This window comes from Thalassophryne amazonica, chromosome 7, assembly GCF_902500255.1.
Source record: "Thalassophryne amazonica chromosome 7, fThaAma1.1, whole genome shotgun sequence".
NCBI classification, from domain to species: domain Eukaryota; kingdom Metazoa; phylum Chordata; class Actinopteri; order Batrachoidiformes; family Batrachoididae; genus Thalassophryne; species Thalassophryne amazonica.
Genome location: NC_047109.1, coordinates 42659516 through 42678849, shown reverse-complemented (window position 1 = coordinate 42678849; position 19334 = coordinate 42659516).

Sequence of the window (19334 nt, the reverse complement as noted above, 5' to 3'; positions counted from 1 at the left end):
CTGTTTCCTCTCTCTGCCTGGTGCGATAGGCTGCACTTTGGCTGTAGCTTCTGTTACTGTGCATCCAGAAAGTATTCACAGCGCTTCATTTTTTTCCACATTTTGTCATGCTACAGCTACATTCCAAAATTGATGAAATTCATTTTTCCCTCTGAATTCTATGCACAATACACATTAGTTTGTTTGTTTTTTGTTTTTTTTTTTATTTTTGCACATGTATTAAAAAAAATAAAACACCAAGAAATGACATGTGCATAACTATTCACAGCCTTTGCCATGAAGCTCAAAATGGAGCTCAAGTGCATCCTGTTTCCAGTGATCAGCCTTGAGAAGTTTCTACAGCTTAACTGGAGTCCACCTGGGGTGAATTCAGTTGATTAGACAAGATTTGGAAAGACACACACATGTCTACATATAAGGTCCCACAGTTGACAGTGCATGTCAGAGCACAAACCAAGCATGAAGTCAAAGGAATTGTCTGTAGACCTCTGAGACAGGATTGTCTTGAGCCACAAATCTGGAGAAGGGTACAGAAACATTTGTACTGCTTTGAAGAGGTTCAGATCCACCATGACTCTTCCTAGATCTGGCTGCCCATCTAAACTGAGCTATCAGGGGAGAAGGGCCTTAGTTATGGAGGTGATGATGAACCTGATGGTGACTCTGTTATAACTCTAGCATTCCTCTGTGAAGACAGGAGAACCTTCCAGAAGGACAACCATGTCTGCAGCAATCCACCAATCAGGCCTGTATGGCAGAGTGGCCAGACTGAACCCACTCCTTTGTAAAAGGTACATTGCAGACCAACTGGAGTTAGCCCACCTGAAGGACTCTCAAACCATGAGAAACAAAATTCTCTGGTCTACTGAGACAAAGATTGAACTCTTTTGCGTGAATGTTATAGGCACCATGTTTTGAAAAAAACACAGCACCATCCCTACAGTGAAGCATGGTGGTGGCAGCATCATGCTGTGGGGATGTTTTTCAGTGGCAGGAACTGGGAGACTAGTCAGGATTGAGGGAAAGATGAATGCAACAATGTACAGAGACATCATGGATGAAAACCTGCTCCAGAGCGCTCTTGACCTCAGACTGGGGAGATGGTTCGTCTTTCAACAGGACAGTGACCCTAAGCACACAGCCAAGATATCAAAGGAGTGGCTTCAGGACAACTCTGTGAATGTCACTGAGTGGCCCAGCCAGCGCTAAGAGCTAAGACCTGAATCTGACTGAACATCTCTCAAGAGTTCTGAAAATGGCTGTGCACCGACGATCCCCATCCAACCTGATGGAGCTTGAGAGGTGAGGCAAAGAGGAATGAGTAAAACTGCCCAAAGATAGGTGCACCAAGCTTGTGGCATCATTTTCAAGAAGACTTGAGTCTGTTATTGCTGCAAAAGCTTTGTCAGCATAATATTGAGCAAAGGGTGTGAATACTTATTTACATGTTCATAATTAGTTTTTTTTTTCATGTTGTCATGAAAGAATATTGTGAGTACAGTTTTGGAGGAAGAATGAAGTAACTCCATTGTGGAATAAGGCTGCGACATAAAAAACTCTGTAAAACGTGAAGTGCTGTGAATACTTCCCAGATGCACTGTATTGGCAGTTCCTTACTTTACTGCACCAATAAAGAGTCATATACTCTAAAATAATAGTTCTGTTGACCTGGAAGCACATTATTTTTATTTCGTTTTAGAGAAAGAAAATCAAACACATGGAGTGATTATTTTAAAATGGTGCAGCAATTTATATTTTTTCAAGGCATATATATATATTTTTAAATCACTTTCTTTGTAAATGGTTGTTATTAATCTAAGAAGGAATTACATTACAAGAGCAACAGACAATATGCAGTTCAGTGTGATTATTTTCCACATATAGTATTTTGGAATGTTCTAGATCTCTGTTTTGTACTTCACAGCAGGTGGCACTGCTGCACTACACAGCAAATATATTGTTTTTTTATTTGGTATACAGTATTTCATATTTTCATATATTACATTACTTTTGTAACCTGAAGTCTAACACCAAAACAGTTCTACCAGAAGACTCAGAGGGTTGGAGAAAATAATTTATGACCTATAGGTGAGTACAGTTATAAATCTGGTTTAGCCTCATTCCCCATTGCGACAACTGGATGAGTCAAAATGATACTGAATCCTGCCAATGGAGGAGGCAGGTGGTGGACTCTATCCCCTGCAGCTGACAGGGACCAACTGGTGGAGATGGGGCAGTAGAGTGAGCATCAAGAGGAAAACTGAAAAACAGCAAGCAGTGAGTGAGACATTGAAGTGTTTAAAGGAAATGCATGCATCTTATGAGTTTGTGATGATTGACACTTGTTTAGGATTATGTATGTGGCTGGAGTCAATTAGCTGATTGTTGAGTGACTGTGAGTGACTCTGAATTGTGAGTCTTCTTGCAGAACTGTGCACTACATTTATTCCACACAAATAAAAATGTGTATTCACTGAAGATCTAAAGAATTCCTCACATTTCATATTTTTAGCTTGTAAGCCAAATTATATTGCGACAAATATATGTCTAACGTTTAGAAAGCTGAAATTGTTCTGAACATTTTGAGATGCAACACAATCATTATACTAAAAGAAAACACATTTAAAAGAGTGATTAAAGAAAGTATGGAGAAACTGAGAAAATGTCCTTGAACCCAAGGAGACAGTCACTGAAATGAAAGTCATTATGCAACACAGGTGTCACAATCATGGTGTGTTTGAGGCCACAGAAAAATGGAGAGCTCAGAACAGTGTTGATGCTTTGTAGTCACTTTGTAGTGCTTCCACCCACTGTTTTGAAGAATATAACATAAAAAATGCACCACTCTCACTGCTGCAGGTCTTTGCAAATTGAAGCAAAAACATCATTCATCTTTCAACATGTAGATTTCCTGATATCAGAATACTTTAAAAGGTCATATATGTAAGAGGGACATGAACATGTGTGCAGCCACCAACTAAAAGTAATCTGACATAAATATTTGTTGACAGGCAGGCAGCTCAAATCTTTTCTCGAAGGGTAATGTAGTGGAAAATAGGAATCAGAGATTGGAGCATCATGATATGCTGTAGTTTACAATAAGATGAACTCAAAAGGTTAATGGCTGTCATTTCTCCACAGTTTGTTCATTATTCAAATGCCAAACAAGCAAACTTTAATCAACACTTAGTGCCTTACACTTGGGCAACATGCATTTCCTGAATATGTTCATTATATTTCTCATGTATTATTAAAGTCATCACAATGCAATATGGTTGCCTTCATGTCACTATGCTAATGCTGTGATCCACACACAAGAGAGAAGACTGAAGTATAATATTTCACTTCTCATGGGTATACGTGTTGTGGTTTGGCCCCTGTCTGTGCCCTTATATTGACTATCATTGTGTTCTGTCCGTGGCTTTCTGTTAGTTGTGTTTTTGTTCTGTCCTATGTCGGTCTGTTATCCTTGTTGGTTGTCTTTGATTTCTGTCCCCTGTCTGTCTTTCTGATGGTTATCTTTGTGATCTGTCTCCTGTCGATGTCCCTCTGTCCATGTCTGTCATTTGTGTGGTTTTCCTGTTTTTTGTACATTTTCATCTTTGAGTTCCATGTTAAGTCTTGGTCTCACTGAATAGTCAAGCCATGAATAATGAGCCACGTTTGGATTTGCCAGAAATTTCAGTGATTATTTGAATAATGATCCAAGTATAAATCTATCACATATCTGCTATGAAGAAGCCTCTATGTGCCTCTAAGCACCTCACATGTGCCAGGTATCAACCTGTAATCAGCCACAACTGACCTGTCATTTGAGCCCCATCCAGCCTCGAATGGCTCATGTCCCTGCATATGATCCACGTGAAGCCACATATAATCCATGTAGTGCCATGTAACGCGATGTTGGTGCATGTTTAGACCACCCCTCCCACACTTGGTCCCTTTAAAGTGTGGGTTTTCAATTCACAGGATATATTCAAGATGATGTCACTTTTTTAAAATGCAGTCCAAAAAAAAAGACACTCCTGTGCATCCGTGCGCCAGGCTTCAGTTCACCTGTGTTCCAGACTTATTAAAGGCGCTTCCTCTCATTGGCTTTACTTCTTCCGCGGCTCACTGGTGATCCAACGTTTAACTTTGTGCTCATCCATTATTTTCTACAAGATCGCTCTTTTGAACACTTGCGTTCTGCGTAAATGCTTGTCTTCATTTTCACATCGGTGATCCAACTTTTAACTTTGTGTATGTCCATTATTGTCTGCAAAATTACTCTTTTGCGAGCTGGTGTTCTGCATAAATGCTCATCTTGAGTGCTAGTCATTGCATCAGTGCGCACACACAGAGGAGCTCATCTGATCAATTCGAACAAGAAGTTAAATCATAAACATATTTTTACAGCTGCTTATAAAGAAGTAATGAACATGCAACTGTACTACCAAGCTAATATAATATAAACATTACAAATAATTACCTTTTAAGCTGTTCCAAATATCTTCTCCACCTCATGTAGCACACAAGAGAGAGAGGAAAAAAGGGTCCAGATGAAATGGTCCTCTGTAATTCCAGAAGCAATTAGAAGTGTTTTCAACAGCCAAACTCTGACAGAAAATGAAGTGTTCAGATCCAAAACCCAGTAAGTACTTTTTTTTTTATGGAGGAAAAATGCAGTTGAAAATGGAGATTTAAAGGAAACCATATGCGGAAATGCATAGACTTTCACCAGTAAAATGAAACCAGTTTGTTCAAATACTTTCATATTTTGCACACTGACGGTCCCCTTGACAGCCAAGTACATGTTGGCCTCAACTAAAAATTTATGGTTTTGGAGATACTGGGTTTTGCATCTGAACTCTTCAAATGATTAATCCACTATAATAATTATTTTATATACAGCGTCCAGTGCACAAAGCAGGTGGGATTGTCACGAGAAAGCGGGTGAGAGGCCAGAGCCAAAATAGCCTGTCCAAAATAACCTGTCCTGGCCTCGTAGCTGCCAGGTGCTTGGGTATTGGGCCTTTAACATCCTTGTCCTCACCACACACATGCCTCTGAAATCTTCCTTTGTCCTCGTAGTAACTCGTACACAAACTGCCCCGCGGTGTTGTTGCTAAAATTTTGAGCTTTGTGAAATTAGCACCACACTCAGAGATGAGCCTTGTTAGCTGAATATTTTGCCTCTATGAGCCTCTCAGAGCCACTATTCTCCCATGATTTTTGAATAATTGGACTCACACCAAAAACAACATGCTATGTGGCTCATTATTAATCCTTCATTATTCAGTGGGACCAGGGCTTTAGTTTTCTTTCTTGGTTATTTTGTGGTCCTCCATGTAGTTTGATTATTATTTTGAAATGGTTTTGCATCTACTTACCCCCGGGGATTCTTTTGAGGTCACTTTGTGTTCATCTATTTCTGTGTGTGTAATAAGCTTGTCTTGTGTTCCAGTTTCCCCTATTCCTGCGCACACCACACCTGTCACTCATTTCTTAATTTGTCTTTCTGTATTTCAGACTACACTTTTTTCTTTTCTGGTTGCCAGATTATTCTTGGTTGTCTCCTGCTGAGTATTTTGGTTGTCTTTGTCACCACCCATTTGTACCTGTGTGAACATTCATGAATTGTTATCTTTGTCACTTCAATGAGACTTTTGCTGCTATTTTGATATTCCCTGTATTTTTGCCTCCACATTTAACCTGGTTTGGTTATTATCTGCATTTTGGTGTGTGTTTTGCTTTAACTCCCGTGGAACCCTTGTGGAATCACTGAGTGTTGAACTTTACTTCTGTTTGTTTTTGGACAATAAACCACCTTGTTTCACCTTAATCCCGCATGATTACTGCCTGCATTCTTAGGTTCATTTAGAAACTGCTAACCTAACAATAAGATAAAATGGCATTTATTAAAAAACTGAGGAGATTGAGATTAATCAGTTCTGAGTTGAAATGGTCAGTCCAGAGAGTATTTTTGGTCACACTTTACTTGAAGGTATCGTCATAATAGTGACATGACACTGTCATAACTGTTACATGACACAGTCAGGAATGTGTCATAAACATTATGTCAATGTCATAAGCATTTATGACTGCTGTCATTAAGTGTCATTCTGTTTTTATAATGACAAGTTGACATTTTTTGGCTTGTCTTGATTAAAACAGCTTGGCTTTAATCAAAGTGACATGACCAGAAGTTGTCTTTGGCCTGTTTGGTCTTTAGTTATATGCCAATTTGTCAAGTCATCTTATGAATGAATGTTTTGGACATACATTTATGTGTAACCTGGATGTCAAAATACAGTTGCTGAATGAAATGGTTTCCACTGTAGAAAATTTACATAGATAGCTGTTATAATTAATAAATGAAACTGTTTTTTCTTTATTTTCATTTCACAGTTTGCAATAAGAAAATATTCTGTTGAATTAACTGACCTCTGCTTGGGGACTGCTAATGTGTTAATGATTAACAACTGCATTGAGTTACAAAGGGGATTCTAAAATGGAGTCAATTCTACTCACAACACCCTGTAATGACAATCTGAAAAAAAGTTTTTTTTATATATAATTATAAAAACAAACAAACAAACAAACAAACAAAACACTAAGAGATCATATATACATACAATCATGTTCAAACATTTACAAGCCCTGGCAAAATCTTTGCTTAGACCATTTTTTAGAGAATGTGAATGATAACAAAAACTTTTTTTTTCTTTCTGACTCATGGCTAGTGGTTGAGTGAAGCCATTTATTGTCAAACAACTGCATTTACTCTTTTTTAAATCATAATGACAACAAAAACTACCCAAATGACCGTGATCAAAAGTTTACATATACCCTTGTTCTTGTATTGCCCCCTTTAACATCAATGACAGCTTGGAATATTTTGTGGTAGTTGTGAATGAGGCTCTCTGATGGTAAAGCTGCCACTGAATGTCTTGGACTGTATTTACATCAGTTACAAAGACATACAAACAGTATGGCACTCAATGGTAAATCTGGAGCAGTGGACAGTTCTCAAAAACTGAGTGGCTGTGCAAGAAGGAGAAGAGTGAGGAAAGCCACCAAGACACCCAGAAGAAATTATAGGCTTATGTGGCTGTGATTGGAGAAATTGTGCACAGTGCAAGCTTTGCATTTTGTATCACCAGTTATATGGATGTTTCATGATGAAGTGGTATAGAGGAAGATTTTCCTAAAAAAGAAGTCCCTGAAAGTTTAGCTACAGATTGCCAGAAGGTACATTTGAGATGCAAGCATAGATTTGATCTGTTTTGGTGAAAGAATATCCATCTCCACACTACTCCACTATGAAGATAATACCCCCATCACACATAGCCATAATCACAGAGAATGGCATCAGAATTATGAATCGGCACACATCCGAAAAGTGACGGATTTCAGTTCATAAATGCATACACACACACACACACACACGGCTGAGTAATAATTGCAGCACCACACGTATGTGTGTGGAGCGCACGTGGGCGACCCACACGCGTGCTGCGCATGCACACATGCACACACGCACATGACAAACATGACATGTTTGTCATCCAGACATTTGGAATATTGGGCAGTCTGCAGCGCCTTTCATGGCCGTCTGACAGCAGTCTGTAACATGCACCTGTTGTATACATGCAGTTTGGATGCCATCATGCAGGTGTGGACGAGGTACTCCAGTTGCATTCTGACATGGCTGACCACGCCTCTTTTCCTCCCAACTGTGTTGGATTATGACAATATGTGCAGTGTCAGGCATGGTTCCTTCACATTCTTGTTACGTGTGACGGGGCCTTAAGAGTGATGATGCAAAATGCAAAATTTGCACTGTGCACAATTTCTCCATTCACAGTCACATAAGCTTCTGGGTTGTCTGGTTGTCTTGGTGGCTTTCTTCACTCTTCTCCTTCTTGCACAATCACTCAGTATTTGAGAACTGTCTACTCTATGCAGATTTACCATAGAGTGTCATAGTGTTTGTATTTTTTCATAATTTATGTAAATAAAGTCCAAGATATTTTCAGTGACTTGGAAATCTTCATGTATCCATCCCCTGACTTGTCTGAGAAAGTCCCTCACAACGAAATGCTATCTGCTATGTTAGAGGGTGTATGCGTGTATGGGGGTGGGGGGGTGCTGTAGATCCTGCAATAAGAAAATAGCATGTCAACATGTTTTTTTTATGACAATATGCTTTGAATATAAGACTCAATAAAAAGTAACAAAGGGTTTTCAGGCTCACATTATAGGTTTTTTTTTTTTTTTTTTTTAGCATTTATGGGGATTTTGTGGCAGTGTGACTCAACATGACTCCTGAACAGTGTGCTCTGTCTGAGTCTGTTGGAGGTAGACAGAAAGATAGATAGACAGAGAGAGAGAGAGAGAGATCCATGTGACAGTCCTTAGGATTGGCTGTGAGGCAAAGATAGTCTTGAAACTAGAGGCAACACTTTGTAGTTTCAGGAAGTGTTCCAATGAAGTCTTTATGACATGAATGCACAAAAAGAAATAATAAAATTATTAATTTATCATAGTTAACAATGTACTATCAAAAAAAGTCACAGTAATGTTAGTCCCAACACAAACTTTCAGCCTTATTCGAGGTGTCTGCTGCCCTGGTGCCCTTTAGTTAAAGCATTAAAGTCCTAATTAGGAAGTAAATTCAGGATACAGACTTACCTGACAGTCGACCAGACTCACAGGTAAGTGGGCCTGTGAAACCTTGAAATACATGGTTTTCAAGAATTCTGTAATGCTGAAACTGTAAACACATTCTGAGAAAAGAATAAATTATCGATCTCGAGTTAAAAAGGACAGCATACAACTACACAGTCTGTTGTGACGGTGAACAAGTCTTAAAAGTAAAGCAGCTGACAAGTGCAGTATAAGTCCTGGAAAAAGGTGCACTTGAAGAGCGATTGTTAAATTCTCTTGCAGAAATCGAGCTGTCGCTTTGCAGACTGCAAACATAGTGGAAGTCCTGCAAAAAGGTTTAAAAAGAAAAGAAAATGACTGCATCTGAAAATTTGATGCAGGAATATTTATCCCACTAAATATAATCTCTAAGGACATTTATTCAGCTACAATAAAGTTGAATGCACATTTTGGTGTTCTTGTAGTCACGCTGTCACACCTGTTCCTCCAAATGTGGTTTACACACATGAGACTTAATAAAGCACAAAGCATTAGCATCAGAATGAAAGTTAAATCAAACTCCGGCTGAATATAAATCTTGACCACGAAAGTATCTGGTGATGGAATCCATCTTTTGTAATTAAGAAAGAATATACGTGAGAAGGGCGAGGAAGATGGAGAGCTGCGAGTAAAAGACCTGCTCAGGAAGATGAATGCTATTATGGAGTGAGAGGGAGATGGCTGGTCCGGAATAATAACTTCCTCTGCCACATTATGTTAGTTCACTACTGATAAGATCATTGGAAAATGGCAGCTGTTGGAAATAATGCAATTCATTCTGTGTTGCTGCGGGACACTACAGGGCCCTAAATGAAGCATGTCTTCTATTAGACCCCTAAAGAAACAAACTAATAGCCCTGCAAAGACTTGCCATTTATAATATGACTATAATTCGCATGATTCATTAAGCAGGAACACAAAACAATAGTATACTCTGATTAGAATAGTCCTCGGGGGAAATTCATATGTTAATTTATTCTAAAATCTCTCATTGACAATGCAAGTTGTTATAATATTGTGCACTGTAACTCCCCTGGCCATATTGTATTCAGATCTCTGCATTACGTGTAATACATTAAACCCCGTGTTGTGTATATATGCTTAATAAGACGTTTTGTTACTGTGTAAAAATTAGACTTTCTGAGTTCTCTAGGGTGCACAGATAGATATCATGAAATTGTGATCTGTGAGTAGAGGAAGAGGTAACACATGAAGTAGGTCAAGAGCATGTCATTACACCCTTCAACATGGGATTAGTATGACGCAACAGGAAAGTATTCACAGCGCTGTTTCCCTTAAAATTTGACTCACCCCATACCCCACTATACCCCATAATGATAATGTGAAAAAGTTGTAAAAAAAATAAAAAAAGTTAAACATTTCTATTTCTTTGAAGGTCCCAATGAGCACAGTGGCCTCTATCATCCATAAATAAAAGATGTTGAGATCCACCAGGACGCCTCCTAGATCTGGCTGCCCGTGTAAACTGAGAAAGCTGGGGAGAAGGGCCTTAGTCAGGGCGGTGACAAGAACCTGATGGTCACTCTTTCAGAGCTCCAGCATCACTATGTGAAGAGAGGGGAACTTTCCAGAAGGACCTCCATCTATGCATCAATCCACCAATCAGGCCTGTATGGTAGAGTGGCCAGACAGAAGCCACTCCTTGGTAAAAGGCACACGGCATACCACCTGGAGTTTGTCAAAAGGCACATGAAGGACTCTGAGAACATGAGAAACAAAATTATCTGGTCTGATGAGACAAAGATTGAACTCTTTGCCATGAATGTCAGGCCTCATGTTTGGAGGAAAACAGGCACCATCCCTACAGTGAAGCATCTTGGTGGCAGCATCATCCTGTGAGAATGTTATTCAGATGTGTTTCAGTGGCAGGAACTGGGAGACTAGTCAGGATTGAGGGAAAGATGAATGCAGAAATCGGAATCGGACTGAACATCTCTGGAGAGATCTCAAAATGGCTGTGCACTGACACTCCCCATCCAACCTGATGGAGCTTAGAGATGCTGCTAAGAGGAATGAGGAAAAACTGCCCAACAATAGGTGCACCAAGCCTGTGACATCATATTCAAGAAGACCTGAGGTTGTAATTGCTGCCTAAGGTGCATCAACAATGTAGTGAGCAAAGGGTATGAATACTTATGTACATGTGATTTCTTAGGTTGAAAAATTGGAAAAAAAAATCCCTATCTTTAACAGCAAAATAATTTTCAAAAATGCATAACTGTCAAAAAAGATCAAATTTCTTTCATATTTGACAGTGTTATGTAGGATGGTATCCTTTATTGACTGACAAAGTGTGATCCGGCGTCGCCGATTGAACGGTCCCCCGAAAAATTGATGTGTCCTGCGTGGTCAGTCCTTTCTTGTTTATTATGAAATAATGCTGAATTAATGTGGAAATGATTGTTGTACAAAAGGTTGAGATATCTGTCTCTGAGACAGATGATGACTGGAGTGCAGTTTTAAGCAGAAATGAGGTGATAATCGGTGAACCGCTGGTGACGCTCAAAAATGACACTGCTAAGCTCCGAAATGATGCACACGCATTGAAAGCAGGGGGCGCTGATTTTTAGGGAGGACTGGTCGGAGATTGTCGATTTTGTGGACATTTAAATTTGACATTGAAAACCCCATTTAATTTTTTTTTTTTTTTTTTTACATTATATCTTAATCAATCATTCTCATTCTTGAAAGTGAGGTGCAGAATGGCACTCACTATTGCCTGACAAAGTTTTATCTGGACCTGATCCAGATTGTGAATTTTGTGGACATTTGAATTTAATATTGAAAAGTTCATGTGGTGTACAGTGAGGAAAAATAAGTATTTGAACACCCTGCGATTTTGCAAGTTCTCCCACTTAGAAATCACGGAGGGGTCTGAAATTTTCATCTTAGCTGCATGTCCACTGTGAGAGACATAATCTAAAAAAAAAAATCCGGAAATCACAATGTATGATCTTTTTAAATAATTTATTTGTATGTTACTGCTGCAAATAAGTGTTGTGTGGGCCGCCAGAAGAGGATGTACTGCTGGCCCATCACCAAAGGGCGCCCTGCCTGAAGTGCGGGCTTCAGGCACGAGAGGGCGCTGCCGCTACGGACACAGCCGGGAGTGACAGCTGTCACTCATTAATTCCTGACAGCTGTCACACATTCTTCATCATCGCACTCCATAAAGACCAGACGTCATCTCCACCTCATCGCCGAGATATCATACTTCATTGGAGGTAATATCCTCAGCCGTTTGTGTCTTTTGCAATATATCTGTATATTGTGAGTGTTTGCAGGAGTACCGGTTCCTTTTTCTGTGGAGGCTGAGTGAGTGCAGGACGGCACTCTTTTCCCCTGAGGAATCACTGCGGTACTCTGCAACATATTGAATGAGAGCTGGAGGTGGCATTCCCACCGCTGTTGTTACTGGGTGTACACACACCCACACTTGACTGTCTTTGTTCTTCGCCAGCAGTACCAGATCCGACAGTCGGGGACGGTGATCACCTGTGAATTCGGGACTTGGCGGCTCCAGTATTCACCAGGTTCTGTGGGGGCGGAAATCGTGTGGTTCCGGCTCTTCTCAGGACAGACGTCTTCTATCCTCGAGCCTGCCCACACGTCACCTTTGTAATTTGACTGTAATTATATTCTGAGATTGTCTGTATGTTCGTTGTGCACGTTTCACAACATTAAATTGTTACCTTTTGGCTCATCTATTGACCGTTCATTTCCGCCCCCTGTTGTGGGTCCGTGTCACTACACTTTCACAACAAATAAGTATTTGAACACCAACCAACCAGCAAGAATTCTGGCTCACACAGACCTATTTTTTTTTTCTTTAAGAAGCCCTCTTATTCTGCACTCTTTACCTGTATTAATTGCACCTGTTTGAACGTGTTACCTGTATAAAAGACACCTGTTCACACACTCAATCAATCACACTCCAACCTGTCCACCATAGCCAAGACCAAAGAGCTGTCTAAGGACACTAGGGACAAAACTGTAGACCTGCACAAAGCTGGGATGGACTACAGGACAACAGGCAAGCAGCTTGGTAGAAGACAACAACTGTTATGATTATTTATTAGAAAGTGTAAGAAACACAAGATGACTGTCAATCTCCCTCGGTCTAGGATTCCATGCAAGATCTCACTTTGTGGGGTAAGGATGATTCTGAGAAAGCTCAGAACTACACAGGAGGACCTGGTCAATGACCTGAAGAGAGCTGGGACCACAGTCACAAAGACTACATTAGTAACACATGATGTTGTCATGGTTTTAAATCCTGCAGGGCAGCAAGGTCCCCCTGCTCAAGCCAGCACATGCCCAGGCCCGTTTGAAGTTCACCAGTGACCATCTGGATGATCCAGAGTAGGCATGGGAGAAGGTCATGTGGTCAGATGAGACCAGATTAGAGCTTTTTGGAATCAACTCCACTTACCATGTTTAGAGGATGAGAACAACCCCAGGAAAACCATCCCAACCGTGAAGCATGGGGGTGGAAACATCATACTCTGGGGGTGCTCTTCTGCAAAGGGGACAGGAGGACTGCACCATATTGAAGGGAGGATGGATGGGGTCATGTATTGTGAGATTTAGGCAAATAACCTCCTTCCCTCAGTAAGAGCATTGAAGATGGGTCATAGCTGGGTCTTCCAGTATGACAATGACCCCAAACACACAGCCAGGGGAACTAAGGAGGGGCTCCGTAAGAAGCATTTCAAGGTCCTGGAGTGGCCTGGCCAGTCACCAGACCTGAACTCAATAGAAAATATTTGGAGAGAGCTGAAACTCCAAACCTGAAAGATTTTGAGAAGATCTGTATGGAGGAGTGGACCAAAATCCCTGCTGCAGTGTGGGCAAGCCTGGTGAAAAACTACAGCAAACATTTGACCTCTGTAATTGCAAACAAAGGCTACTGTACCAAATATTAACATTGATTTTTCACAGGTGTTCAAATACTTATTTGCAGCAGTAACATACAAATTAATTATTAAAAAAATCATACATTGTGATTTCTGTATTTTTTATTTTTTTTTTTAGATTATGTCTCTCACAGTGGACATCCACCTAAGATGAACATTTCAGACCCCTCCATGATTTCTAAGTGGGAGAACTTGCAAAATCGCAGGGTGTTCAAATACTTATTTTCCTCACTGTATGTCCTCTGTTCAATGTCTGACATCTTGGAATGGTGAAGCTGGAAAAGTATCAGTCCAGTGAGAGACCAGCAACAGCCATTGAGTTTTTCAGGGAAGGGGAGAGGCCATCAGTCCTTAGGAAGACTAAGAAGAGTGTCCTGCAAGCAGCACAATTGTGGGAGATGAGAGTGGACCTGAGAAGGAGACTAATCTACCTCCAGTTTCAATCAATCAATCAACCTTTTTTTATATAGCGCCAAATCACAACAAACAGTTGCCCCAAGGCGCTTTATATTGTAAGGCAAGGCCACACAATAATTATGAAAAACCCCAACGGTCAAAACGACCCCCTGTGAGCAAGCACCTGGCTACAGTGGGAAGGAAAAACTCCCTTTTAACAGGAAGAAACCTCCAGCAGAACCAGGCTCAGGGAGGGGCAGTCTTCTGCTGAGACTGGCTGGGGCCGAGGGAAAGAACCAGGAAAAAGACATGCTGTGGAAGGGGGCAGAGATCGATCACTAATGATTAAATGCGGAGTGATGCATACAGAGCAAAAAGAGAAAGAAACAGTGCATCATGGGAACCCCCCCCCCACAGTCTACGTCTAAAGCAGCATAACCAAGGGATAGTCCAGGGTCACCTGATCCAGCCCTAACTATAAGCCTTAGCGAAAAGGAAAGTTTTAAGCCTAATCTTAAAAGTAGAGAGGGTATCTGTCTCCCTGATCTGAATTGGGAGCTGGTTCCACAGGAGAGGAGCCTGAAAGCTGAAGGCTCTGCCTCCCATTCTACTCTTACAAACCCTAGGAACTACAAGTAAGCCTGCAGTCTGAGAGCGAAGCGCTCTAATGGGGTAATATGGTACTACGAGGTCCCTAAGATAAGATGGGACCTGATTATTCAAAACCTTATAAGTAAGAAGAAGAATTTTAAATTCTATTCTAGAATTAACAGGAAGCCAATGAAGAGAGGCCAACACGGGTGAGATATGCTCTCTCCTGCTAGTCCCCGTCAGTACTCTAGCTGCAGCATTTTGAATCAACTGAAGGCTTTTTAGGGAACTTTTAGGACAACCTGATAATAATGAATTACAATAGTCCAGCCTAGAGGAAATAAATGCATGAATTAGTTTTTCAGCATCACTCTGAGACAAGACCTTTCTGATTTTAGAGATATTGCGTAAATGCAAAAAGGCAGTCCTACATATTTGTTTAATATGCGCTTTGAATGACATATCCTGATCAAAAATGACTCCAAGATTTCTCACAGTATTACTAGAGGTCAGGGAAATGCCATCCAGAGTAAAGATCTGGTTAGAGACCATGCTTCTAAGATTTGTGGGGCCAAGTACAATAACTTCAGTTTTATCTGAGTTTAAAAGCAGGAAATTAGAGGTCATCCATGTCTTTATGTCTGTAAGACAATCCTGCAGTTTAGCTAATTGGTGTGTGTCCTCTGGTTTCATGGATAGATAAAGCTGGGTATCATCTGCGTAACAATGAAAATTTAAGCAATACCGTCTAATAATACTGCCTAAGGGAAGCATGTATAAAGTGAATAAAATTGGTCCTAGCACAGAACCTTGTGGAACTCCATAATTAACTTTAGTCCGTGAAGAAGATTCCCCATTTACATGAACAAACTGTAATCTATTAGACAAATATGATTCAAACCACCGCAGCGCAGTGCCCTTAATACCTATGACATGCTCTAATCTCTGTTTGTGCAAACATTGCAGAGGTCTGATTGTTGGAGTGGTCGAAGAAGATCATACTGATTGAGCTAACACTCCCATGGGAAGATGGATGCAAGGACGTTCATGAGAGGAAAGCTTCTTCCAAATATCAAGATTTCATTGAGCATTGCAGAGACAAAGGATGGCAGGCCTGGCTGTTCCCAGTTGAGGTTGGTTGTAGGGGTTTTCCGTCTGTGTCTTTGTGGCAGACCCAAACAGATTTTTGAGTATCAGGAAGGGAAAGGAAGATAGCTCTTGGTCAGTTGGGTGAGGCAGCAGAAAGAACATCTTGTTGGCTCTGGAACAGGAGGAATGAGTTGAGCTGGGGGCCTGGAGAAGATGGGCAGTGATTGGCAACCACTGTCGATCCACCAACTGGAAGGCATTGTGGTGCAGGATCAGAACGCCCAGTGAAAGTTGGATGCCATCTTATGACATCTTCTCCTCACCAAAAGCTACACTCCTACAGGTGTGTGTGTGAAATACGGAGCATCAATGCAGATGTATTAAATAGTGTGAGTCTATGTGATGAAAATCTTAAACCTATCGAGACATTCACATATCTCAGGATTGACATTCAAGTCTCTCCTGGACATGACTTGAAGATCGAGAGATGACTGGGAAGAGCTTATGGAGACACAACATTGCTGGACACAGGTATTTACCAGTGACACCTGATACCTTTGCAGGAGAATGAAGTCCAAGTCTTTATGGTCGTCATACTTCCTGTCACACTGTATGGCTGTGAGACATGGACACCAACGAGTGGCCTAAGGCAATGAATGAAAGTCATTGGCCAAAGGTATTGTTGGAGGATCCTTGGGTTTTACTGTTATAACTGTGCAAATTGAGTGGTTACTGCAGCAAATTAAGATGAGGAGCATCATTTGTGTATTAAGGGTCATATCAGCTACAGCACGTGCATCAGTATTGATGACCACAGTGGCTGGGGAATGACAGATACATACATCCATGGTTACTTTCTCAATGTGAAAATGGACTGGTTTGTCTGCTTGGGTAATTGCTATCCAGGTCCCTTTATTGAAAAAAAGAAAAAAAAAAAAGGTAATAAGCCTGATCCAGCATATAAGAATTATCATCAGTTTCATTATTTCTTCCTATTTGGATAACTGAAACATCTATCAAGTGCCATTTAAAAAAAAAATGCTTCATTAATATTAGACATATCCTCCAAAAGATCTAAATAACAATGAACATGCTGGCTAATGATGATGTTAATGTAGTGTGTGGCAGGAGATGAGGACATATGACAACTTATATGCAGCAGATGGTGAATATATTGGAATGCATTTCCAAACAAAGCTGTGCCACTTCCAAGGAATATCAATGATAATGTCAGTATGATTCAATGCAAGCTATAAAAATAAAAGGCAATTTATTTAAATAATAAAATGCATTTAAATAATTTAATTTTGAAAATTGGCAACACAAATGGCAAAAAACAAGTCATGCTGGTTTTGACAAAGGAAATATATTTCAGACCCCACATTTGAATTCATCCATTTGAAACATTTTAAATTTCACTTGAATTATGAAGACTTCTTCATGTTTTAATTAATTGAATGCTATTAACATCTAACAATCTGCATATGCGTAGGATGTGCATGTCATATAATCAATATGTGTTTCTTGATTGTTTTCTACAAATATTGTTTCAACATGAAGGATGCAAAATTAATGATAATGATGTGCAAGTGTCATCAACATCTACACAAAAAAAAAAAAAAATGATAGACAATGTTTTGAATGGTCAAAAATAGGGAGATCCCACTGTTGATTCCCTAATAACAATCTGGGGATTGGTCTTAGTCACATGGGTCTGGAAGCATGTGTTGGTACCATGCATCATTCCAGTCACCATGCTATTTTATTAGTATTTGTTAGTCACCCTGCATGTAGGTGAGACAGAGATGGCAGGATACTGTTTTCACTATTGTGTATGTGTGTGTGTGTGTGTGTGAGAGAGAGAGAGAGAGAGAGAGAGACTGTGGACAAGATAACTCAAAAGCAGCAACACAGATTTCCTTCAAACTTGGTGGGAATATTATCTGGATGGAAAAAAATATATATATTTGTATATCGCAACCACCAAGAATCCCAGATGGAACAAACTTGGTAGGAATAACTTGGATAGACAACTATATATCTACCACTTGGATAGATATCTATATGCCTAGATTTTGGAATACTTTGATTATAGGTAAAGGAATACATGGCTCAAAAACATATTTTTTTATATCTCAATAACCAAGAAATCCAGATGGATCAAATGTGGTAGGAATATTACTTGGATATATATTTAAAGGTTATTAGATTTTTTTTTCTCCCCGCTGTCTGCATATATAGTAATGGTAAATGCCACACTGGCAGAACCATTTCTGAACATTAATACATATGCAATTTATTCTTGCAAGACAGAAGGTATGTAGTGCATGAGTGAACGTGGTGTGTGTGAGACCTCCGTCCGCCCTTCCCGATCAGCCTACAACATCCTACTCAAAGCCAACCAAGAACTTCTGTCAGGAAGGGCCGACCGACAAAACAACACAAAGACAGACAAAAACAAAAGACAAGTGGTGAAGGCAGTAACTGAAATGAGACACTGAGGAGACGGGGCCCCAACCATACAACATACCAGGACAAACAACCATACATGAACAGTGCCAGCAACAGTCTGTTGTCTAATTAGTGAGCACCCATACCCTAATCTAGGACACCAGAGTCTTGATCCCCTTGAGAGCACCCAAAACCAAATTGTGGTGATGAACACGCAACTATCCACACACAGAGACCCACATCACAGCTAAATATCTAATCACTACTGTGGCTGGTGTGTTGGGCCAAGACAAAAGTACAGAAACTTACCATATGACATGGACCACTCTGGCACATCAGAAGCCATACGGCCAGCCGCAAGCAATGATGGAAATGGGTCCAGGACGCGGGACTCCAGGAGAAGCCAGGAGAAAAAGGGCAGTGGAAGGGTACAGGGGTCAGGAAGGGCAGTCCCCAGAGCCACCAGGGCAGTATTACGAACCAACAAGGGGAGCGGCCCGGCGGCACCGGAATGCACCCCCAATACCCCTCCCCCACAGAGGAACAGGGAGCAGCCCCATACCCAGGGGAAGCACGCAGGACACCGGCATGAGCCCACCAATGGGGGGGGGGGTACCCAGAACCACACCCCCAGGGCCATGGACCCAGAAGGCGGGAGCAAGCGGCGACAAGGACGGGGGGCAAAGGAGCCACCACAACTGAATCCAAAGCACAGGCAGGGACCACCACCGAGCCACATGAGGGTGGCGCCCGGCCCGGCCCCCAGGCAAGAGGTGAGGCCCAACCCCCGTGGCCAGGAAGTACATGAAGCCCCCCAACACCCGAGTCCTCCAGCGCAGCCAGCAGGACCTCCCCAGCCCCCAATCCACCCTCCACCCCGGACCCCACCCCAAACACCAAAGCCCAAGCTCAGGAGACCGCCCGAGTGAGAGCAGGGCACCCCACCACGGAGAACACAGCTCCCAACCCTCCAACAGCCGTCGACCCCCCAGTGCCAAAGATTATTAGATTTTGTTCGGGGTCAGCACGGTGGATTAGTGGTTAGCACTGTTGTTTCACAGTGAGAAGGTTACGGGTTCGATTCCTACCTGTGGCTTTTCTATGTGGAGTTTGCGTGTTCTACCAGTGTTTGCGTACGTTCTCCTCGGGTCCTTCCTCCCACATACAAAGACAGACAGG